This window comes from Callithrix jacchus, chromosome 12 (assembly GCF_049354715.1).
Source record: "Callithrix jacchus isolate 240 chromosome 12, calJac240_pri, whole genome shotgun sequence".
NCBI lineage: Eukaryota > Metazoa > Chordata > Mammalia > Primates > Cebidae > Callithrix > Callithrix jacchus.
The window spans coordinates 37,459,487-37,468,811 of NC_133513.1; the positions used below are offsets into that span (position 1 = coordinate 37,459,487).

General features: G+C 39.4%; 1 pseudogene; it reads left to right on the forward strand.

Annotated features, from left to right (window-relative positions):
* The first annotated feature begins 1,125 nt into the window (after window positions 1-1,125).
* LOC100408319 (prohibitin 1 pseudogene) lies at window positions 1,126-2,035 on the forward strand (annotated as a pseudogene).
* The last annotated feature ends 7,290 nt before the right edge of the window (window positions 2,036-9,325 follow it).

A 9,325-nucleotide genomic window follows, 5' to 3' on the forward strand; every position in this document is an offset into this window, starting at 1 on the left:
ATTTCCAGTGAGAACACATTGTAATATTCAAATATCCACTTTTCAACAACAAAAAAAAATCACAAGTCAAACAAACAAACAAGAAAGTATGGCCAATTTAAAGAAATAAAATAAATCAACACAAACTGAAAAAGCTCAGACATTGAACTTCTTTGACGTACACTTTAAAGCAATGCTCTAAATATGCTGACAGAGTTAGGGGAAAACATAGACAAAGGACTAAAGAACACATGAAAACCAACGTATAAACAGAATGAGAGTATCAATAGCTAGAAATTATTTTTAAAAACCTAACAGAAATTCTGCAGCTGAAAATCTCTATTTATAAAATATTCACCAGAGGAGTCCAAGAACAGATATGAGCTGGCAGAAAAAATAACAAAGATAGGACAATCAAAATGATTAAATATGAGAAGACAAAATAAAAAAGAATGAAGAAAAGTGAACAGAGCGTAAGTGAGCTGTGCACCATCTGGGGGGAACAAACATGCGTTGTTCGTGTTCTAGAAGGAAACAAAGGAGAGAAAAGGGCCAAAAAGTTAGAGTTATTTAATGACTGAAAAATTCCCAAATTTGATGAAATTCATGAATTTACAAATTCAAGACACTCAGATAACTCCAAGACACTCAAATATCCAAGCAGGATAAACTCAAAGTGATTCACAGTGAGACACATTATAATCAAATAGTTAAAAAAACAAAAACGAAAAGAATTTTGAAAGCCGCAAAAGAGAAATGACTCATACATAACAATGGCTGTACAAGAATCACTTATATGATTAACAGATAATTTGTTATCAGAAACCATACAGTTCAGAGGCACTGGGATGACACATTTAAAGAGATTTAAAAAAAAATTACCCTGACAATCAAGAATTTTATATCTGATAAAATTATCCTTCAAAAATGAGGGGGAATTCTGGACATTTCAAGATAAAGAAAAGGTGAGAGTATCTGTTACCACTGGACTTTTCCCGCTAATGAGATTTCTGTAGGTTGAATTGAAAGGACACTAGATAATTAATCAAAGCTGTATGAAGAAATAAAGATCTGGTGTGTGTGGCTGGAGAATTCATGTGGAGGTCAGAGCAGAGACAGGTGTGACAGGGCACAACAGAGGGAAACATGGCTGCCAAAGTGTTTGAGTCCACTGGCAAGTTTGGCCTGACCTTAGCTGTTGCAGGAGGTCTGGTGAACTCTGCCTTATATAATGCAGATACTGGACACAGAGCTGTCACCTCTGACCGATTCCATGGAGTACAGGACATTGTGGTAGAGGAACGACTCACTTCCTCATCCCACTGGTACAGAAACCAATTATCTTTGACTGCCCTTCTTGACCATGTAATGTGCCAGTCATCACTGGTAGCAAAGATTTACAGAACATCAGCATCACACCGTGCATCCTCTTCCTGCCCTTCGCTGGCCAGCTTCCTCGCATCTTCACCAGCATGGCAGAGGACCACGATGAGCGTGTGCTGCCATCCATCATGACCGATATCCTCAAGTCAGTGGTGGCTTGCTTTGATGCTGGAGAACTAATTACCCAGAGAGAGTTGGTCTCCAGGCAGGTGAGCGGCAACCTTAGGGAGTGAGCAGCCACCTTTGGACTCATCCTGGACAACGTGCCCTTGACACATCTGACCTTTGGGAAGGAGTTCACAGAAGCAGTGGAAGCCAAACAGATGCCTCAGCAGGAAGCAGAGAGGGCTAGATTTGTGGTGGAAAAGGCTGAGAGGCAGAAAAAGGCGGCCATCATCTCTGCCAAGGGCGACTCCAAAGCAGCCAAGCTGATGGCCAACTCACTGGCCACCGTGGTGAAAGGCTTGATGAGCTACGCCAACTGGAAGCTGCAGAGGATGTCACATGCAGGCTTTCGCTCTGGGAATATCACCTGCCCCCGGCGGCGCAGTCCTGGCTCCTCCACCACTCCAGTGCAGGCCCGCCCTGCCTGCACCATGGGCCAACTTGGCCCATGATAGTTAAGATTGCCTTCCTTCTGCCCCCACCACAGAATCACTGTGAAATATCATAATCAGCTTAAAGGAAATAAAAGTAAAATCACTTCAGATCTCTAAAAAATAAATATATAAATAAAGATCTCCAGTAAAGGTAACTGCATGGGTAAATATAAATGCCAGTATTATTATTTTTTGACTGTTAATTTCACTTTGTGTTTACTACATGGTTTAAATACAAATGTGTAAAATATGAATCTGTTATGGCTACACAGTGCATAAGGATGCAATTTGTGGCAACAATAACATAAAAGGAGAAGGCAGAGATGTAGATGAACAGAATTTTTGTACATAATTGAAGTTAAGTTGGTATCAATTCAAAATATATTGTTACAAATTAAGGATGCTAAATGTAATTTCCATACTAACAAAAAAATAAAATATCTCAAGAATATACACAAAAGAAAAGGAGAGGAAAATCAAATTGGTTTACTAAAAGTGAAAAATTAAAAATTTACTAAACCTAAAATGAGGTGATAATGGAATAATGGAACAAATGTACGAGACATACAGAAAACAACAAATAGCAGATACCCTTCCTTATTAGTTAAGATAAATGTATTAAACTCTCCAATTATAAGGTGGGTATTAGCAGAATGAATTTTGTAAAAAATGATACAACTATATGCTATCTACAAAACACATTAGAACTAAAACACAAACAGGTTAAAATGAAAAACTGGGAAAGACTATTCCACATAAATAATAACCAAAAGAGAGCTGGAAACCTACACTAATATCAGACATTCTAGATTTATAAAAGACAAAGGAGATAAAACAATTGACTCACAAAAGGAATGAAAAATTATATGCATATGTATACCAAACAAGAGCCCTTATACATATATAAGGACTTTCAAAGGGCTTTTCGTGTGTGTGTGTGTGTGTGTGTGTGTGTGTGTGTGTGTGTGTGTGTGTGAGAGAGAGAGAAAGAGGTAACATCGATACAATTAAAAGGAGAAATAGGCCGGGCGCGGTGGCTCAAGCCTGTAATCCCAGCACTTCGGGAGGCCGAGGCGGGTGGATCACGAGGTCAGCAGATCGAGACCATCTTGGTCAACATGGTGAAACCCCGTCTCTACTAAAATTACAAAAAATTAGCTGAGCACGGTGGTGCGTGCCTGTAATCCCAGCTGCTCGGGAGGCTGAGGCAGGAGAATTGCCTGAATCCAGGAGGCGGAGATGGCGATGAGCCGAGATCGCGCCATTGCACTCCAGCCTGGGTAACAAGAGCGAAACTCCGTCTCAAAAAAAAAAAAAAAAAAAAAAAGGAGAAATAGTTCTATAATACAAGTTGGGAATTTCACTACCCCACTTTCAATAATGAATAGAACATCTAGACAGAAGATCAGTTATAATATAGAAGACCTGAATGACATTGTAAACCAATTAGTCCTCACAGACATAGAGAGCACCTTACTCAACAGCAGAAAAATATGCATGTGTCCCAAGTACACATAGACTATTCTCCAGGATAGATCATATGGTAGGTCACAAAACAAGGATTAAGACATGCTAAAACATTGATATCATATTTTCTCTAGCCACAGTGAAATAAGCCAGAAATTAATAACAGAAGGAAAACTGGAGAAGTCACAAATATGAAGAAATTAAGCAATATTCTATTAAACAACCAATGGGTCAAAGAAGATACAACAAGGGAAATTAGAAAATAGAGACGAATAAAAATGAAAACACAACATACCAAAACTTATGGGATGGAATAAACACAGTGCTCAGAGGGAAATTTAAAACCACAAATGCCTACATTTAAACAGATTTCAATTCAATAACCTAACTTTATACTTTGAGGAACAAGAAAAAGGAGAGAAAACAAAGTTCAAGTCTTAGGAGAAGAAATGTAATAATAAAGATTGGTGTGGAGATAAATAAAATAAAGAATAGGAAAATACAGAGAATCAATGAAATGAATAGTCAGTTCTAGGAAAAGAGCATCAATATTGACAAATTTTGCCAAGACTAACAACAAAAAATAGAGAGAAGACACAAATAACTAAAACTGTAGATCAAAGTATGGACAGTGCCGAACTTACCGAAATTAAAAGGGATATGTAAGAATACTATGAATATTTGTACACAAAAAAGTAGATAACCAGATAAAATAAATTCCCAGAAGCATAAAATCAGTTGAACTCCAGAAAAAAGGGACATATGAAGAGATATATAACACAATTAGAGAGATTTAATTAGTTATCAAAGTCTTCAAAAAGGTCAGGTGTGGTGGCTCACACCTGTAATCCCAGCACTTTGAGAGGTCAAGTTGTGTTGATTTCTTGAAGTTGAGTTTAAGACCAGCCTGGACAACATGGCAAAACCCCATCTCTACTAAAAATACAAAAATTAAATGGATGTGGTGGTGCATGCCTATAATCCCAGCTACTCAGGAGGCTGAGGCACAAGAATCACTTCAACCTGGGTGATGGAAGCTGCAGTGAGCCAAGATTGTGCCACTGCACTGCAGCCTGAGCTACGGTGCAAGACTGGGTCTCAAAAAACAAAACAAAAAACAAAAAAAAGAAGTCCAAGACCAGATGGCTCAATTAGTGAATTCTAATAACTATTTAAAGAAGAATTAAAATCAATGCTTCTCATAGTATTCAAAAACTAGAAGAGGAACACTTCTTAATATATAAAGCCAGCTTTACCCTGATTACAGAACACCATAAAAGAGTAAAGATCCTTTATGACTATAGATGCAAAAACCCTCAAGAAAATACTAGTAAACCAAATCCAACAACATAATAAAAGAATGGTACACCATGGCCAACTAGGATTTATTTCTATAATGCCAAGATTGTTCAACACATGAAAATAAATCACTATAAAAGAATGAAGGGGAAAATCCCAAACAAAATTCTCAATTGATGTGAGAAAAAAAGGATGTAACAGAATTTAATATTCTTTCATAATAAAAACACAACAAATTTTGAATAGCAGGAAATTATCTCAACACATTGAGAGCCACATATGAAAAATACAGTCAATACCATACTAAATTGTGAAAGACTGAAAGATTTTTCTCTAAAATTAGGAAGAGGGTAAGGATGCTCACTTTCACCATAGTACTGAAAGTCATAGCCAGAGCAATTAGTCATGAAAAAGATATAAAAAGCATACTGCCTGGGCACAGTGGCTCATGCCTATAATCCCAGTGTTTTGGGACACTGAGGCAGGTGGATCACTTGGGTCAGGAGTTTGAGACCAGCCTGGTCAACGTGGTGAAACCCCATCTCTACTAAATATACAAAAATTAGCTGGGCATGGTGGTGCATGCCTGTAATCCCAAATACTCAGGAGGTTGAGGCAGGAGAATTGCTTGAACCTGGGAGGCAGAGGTCACAGTGAGCCAAGATCTCCAGCCTGGGATATATACTGAGATAAATTAAATATATACATACATACATACATACATACATACACACACACACACACACACATAAACATGTTTAAAAAGAAATAAAAGGCACAGAAATTGGAAAGAAACAAGCAAAATTGTTTGTGTTCACAGTTGACATTACCTTATATGTAGAAAACCCTACATTTTTTTCTCAAAACAGAATTAATTGAATTAAGCAAAGTTGCAGGATTCAAAATCAGCACATGTCCCAAAAAATCAGTTGTGTTTTAATATACTAACAATTGATGATCTTTAAAAGAATTTAAGCAAACAATTTCATTTGCAATAGGATCAAAAAGAATAAAACACTTAGGAATAAATTTAACCAAGGAGGTAAAAGACTTGTACACTGAAAACTATAAAATATGCTGAAAGAAATTAAAGATACAAATTAATAGAAAGACACCCCATGTTCATGGATAGGAAACTTTAAATTGTTAAGATCTCAATATTACTCAAGGTGATATATAGATTCTTTGCAACCCCTATCAAAATCCCAGTAATTTTTTTTTGCTTAAATAGAAAAATCCATCCCGAAATTCATATAGAATTTCATGAAACACAGAATAGTCAAACAATCTTGAAAAAGAAGAATAAAGGAGATCGACTCAAGATGGCACGGTGAGAACAACCCAGGATTGAAGCTCTTGGTGAGTGCGTGGAGGGTGAGTCAGGGCTGCATTTCCAGATGGATCTTTGTTGCCCACAGAACGCGGAAATTCCAAGGTATAAAAGAGACGTGGGGCACCAGTGCAGCGGTTTTGGCTGGTGCAGCCGGCGGCAGGTGCAGCCAGCAGCCGGCGCTGCAACGCAATGGTGCTCCACAGCACTCCGCACAAGCATGCAGGTCTGGGTGCCCTGTTGAACCGGCAATCTGAGACTTGAGAGGGCAGATTGGAATATCCATCTGATTGAATGGGACTTGGACAGTGAGCCAGGCCAGGAGATTCCAGGGAAACGGCGTTTGGGCCAGCGCAGTGAAACAAACAAAACAGCGATTCCAAATGATCCAGATGGAGAGTTTCACTGTGGGCACAGCAAAACCCAGGACAGTGCAGCTTGGTGGGGGAGAGGTGTCCGCCATTACCGAGGCAATCCACCCCTACTGAGGTACATGCCCATTGCTGACGCAGCCTGCCGTTGCCGAGGCAACCCACCACAATGAAGAGACTCCACCACAGGGTGTAGCCCATGGCAGAAGGGCGGAGACCGCAGCAGCAGGGCAGAGCCCGCAGCAACAGGGCGGACCTCACACCAGCAGGGCAGAGCCTCAGCAGGCAAATAGTGACTAGACTGCCTCCTAGCTGGGCAGGACAGCGCAACAGACACTCACAAAGAAAGCCCCAACCCCCACAAAACAGAGCATCTGAGAAAAAAAAACGGGTTTATTTTTATGAGTTCTGCTGCAGCAGAATTAAAAGTAGCAGCCTAACAGCCCTGAATGAACAACAGAGCTCACAGCTCAGCACTTGAGCTCCTATAAAGTACAGACTGTCTCCTCAAGCAGCTCCCTGGCCCCTCTATATCCAAAAGACTGACATTTGGCAGGCATCATTCTGGGAGAAAGATAGCAGAAAAAGAAACTGGTAGCATCCCTCACTGTTCCGCAGATGCTATAGGTGCACCCCAGACTAGTAGGGCCTGGAGTGGACCTCAGCAGTCATACAGTGGAGGGGCTAGACTGGTAGAAGGAAAACCAAGTAACAGAAATACTTCATCATCAACAATCTGGGCGTCCACTCAGAGACCCAATCGAAAAGTCAGCAACTACTCAGATGACAGGTGGATAAATCAACAAAGATGGGAAGAAACCAGTGCAAAAGGGGGAAAACACCCACACCAGAACACCTCGCCTCCTACAAAGGACCAAAACTAACCAGCAAGGGAAAAAAGCTGGATGGAGAATGACTGTGACGAAATGACGGAATTAGACTTCAGAAGGTGGATAATGAGAAACATTTGTGAGCTAAAAGAACATGTTTTAAATCAATGCAAAGAAACTAAGAACTTGAAAAAAGATTCGAGGAAATGATAACAAGAATGGATAACTGAGAGAGGAATATGAATTAATTGAAGGAGCTGAAAAACATAATAGGAGAACTTTGCGAAGCATGCACAAGTTTCAACAGCTGAATTGACCAAGTAGAAGAAAGAATATCAGAAGTCGAAGATTAACTCAATGAAATAAAACAAGAAACCAAGATTAGAGAAAAAAACCACAAAAAGGAATGAACAAAGTCTCCAAGAAATGTGGGACTATGTGAAGAGACCTAACCTACGTTTGATAGGTGTACCAGAATGTGACGAAGAGAATGAATCCAAGCTGGAAAATACTCTTCAGGATATTATCCAGGAAAATTTCCCCCACCTAGTAAGACAGGCCAACACTCAAATGCAGGAAATACAGAGAACACCACAAAGATATTCTGCAAGAAGAGCAACCCCAAGGCACATAATTGTCAGATTCAACAGGGTTGAAATAAAGGAGAAAATACTAAGGGCAGCCAGAGAGAAAGGTTGGGTCACCCACAAAGGGAAGCCCATCAGACTCACAGGAGATCTCTTGGCAGAAACACTACAAGCCAGAAGAGAGTTGGGGGCCAATATTCAACATCTTAAAGAAAAGAACTTTCAACCCAGAATTTCATATCCAGCCAAACTGAGCTTCAGAAGTGAAGAAAAAGTAAAATCCTTTGTGAAAAAGCAAGTACTCAGAGATTTTGTCACCACCAGGCCTGCTTTACAAGAGCTCCTGAAAGAGGCACTACACATAGAAAGGAACAACCAGTACCAGCCATTCCAAAATCACACTAAATGCTAAAGAGCATCAACATAATGAAGAATCTACATCAACTAACAAGCAAAACAACCAGCTAGCATCAAAATGGCAGTATCAAATTCACACATAACAATATTAACCCTAAATGTAAACGGACTAAATGCACCAATCAAAAGACACAGACTGGCAAATTGGATAAAAATCCAAAACCCATCAGTGTGCTGTATCCAGGAAACCCATCTCACATGCAAGGATACACAAAGGCTCAAAATAAAGGGATGGAGGAAGATTTACCAAGCAAATGGAGAGCAAAAAAAAAGGAGGAGTTGCAATTTTCATCTCTGATAAAATAGACTTTAAAGCAACAAAGATCAAAAGAGACAAAGAATGACATTACATAATGGTAAAAGGATCAATACAACAAGAAGACCTATATATGGACCCAATACAGGAGCACCCAGATACATAAGGCAAGTTCTTAATGACTTACAAAGAGACTTAGACTCCCACACAATAATAGTGGGAGACTTTAACACTCCACTGTCAATATTAGACAGATGAACCAGACAAAAAATTAACAAGGATATCCAGGGCTTGAACTCAGACCTGGAACAAGCAAACCTGATAGACATCTACAGAACTCTCCACCCCAAATCCACAGAATATCCATTCTTCTCAGCACCACATCACACCTACTCTAAAATTGACCACATAATTGGAATTAAAGCCCTCCTTAGCAAATGTAAAACAACGGAAATCATAACAAACAGTCTCTCAGACCATAGTGCAATCAAGTTCGAACTCAGAATTCAGAAACCAACCCAGAACTGCACAGCTTCATGGAAACTGAACAACTGGCTCTTGAATGTTGACTGCATAAACAATGAAATGAAGGCAGAAATAAAGAAGTTCCTCGAAACCAATAAGAACGAAGACACAGCATGCCAGAATCTCTGGGACACATTTAAAGAAGTCTATAGAGGAAAATATGTAGCAATAAGTGCCCATATGAGGAGAATGGAGAGATCCAAAATTGACACCCTATCGTCAAAATTGAAAGAGCTAGAGGAGCAAGATCAAAAAAACTCAAAACCTAGCAGAAGACAAGAA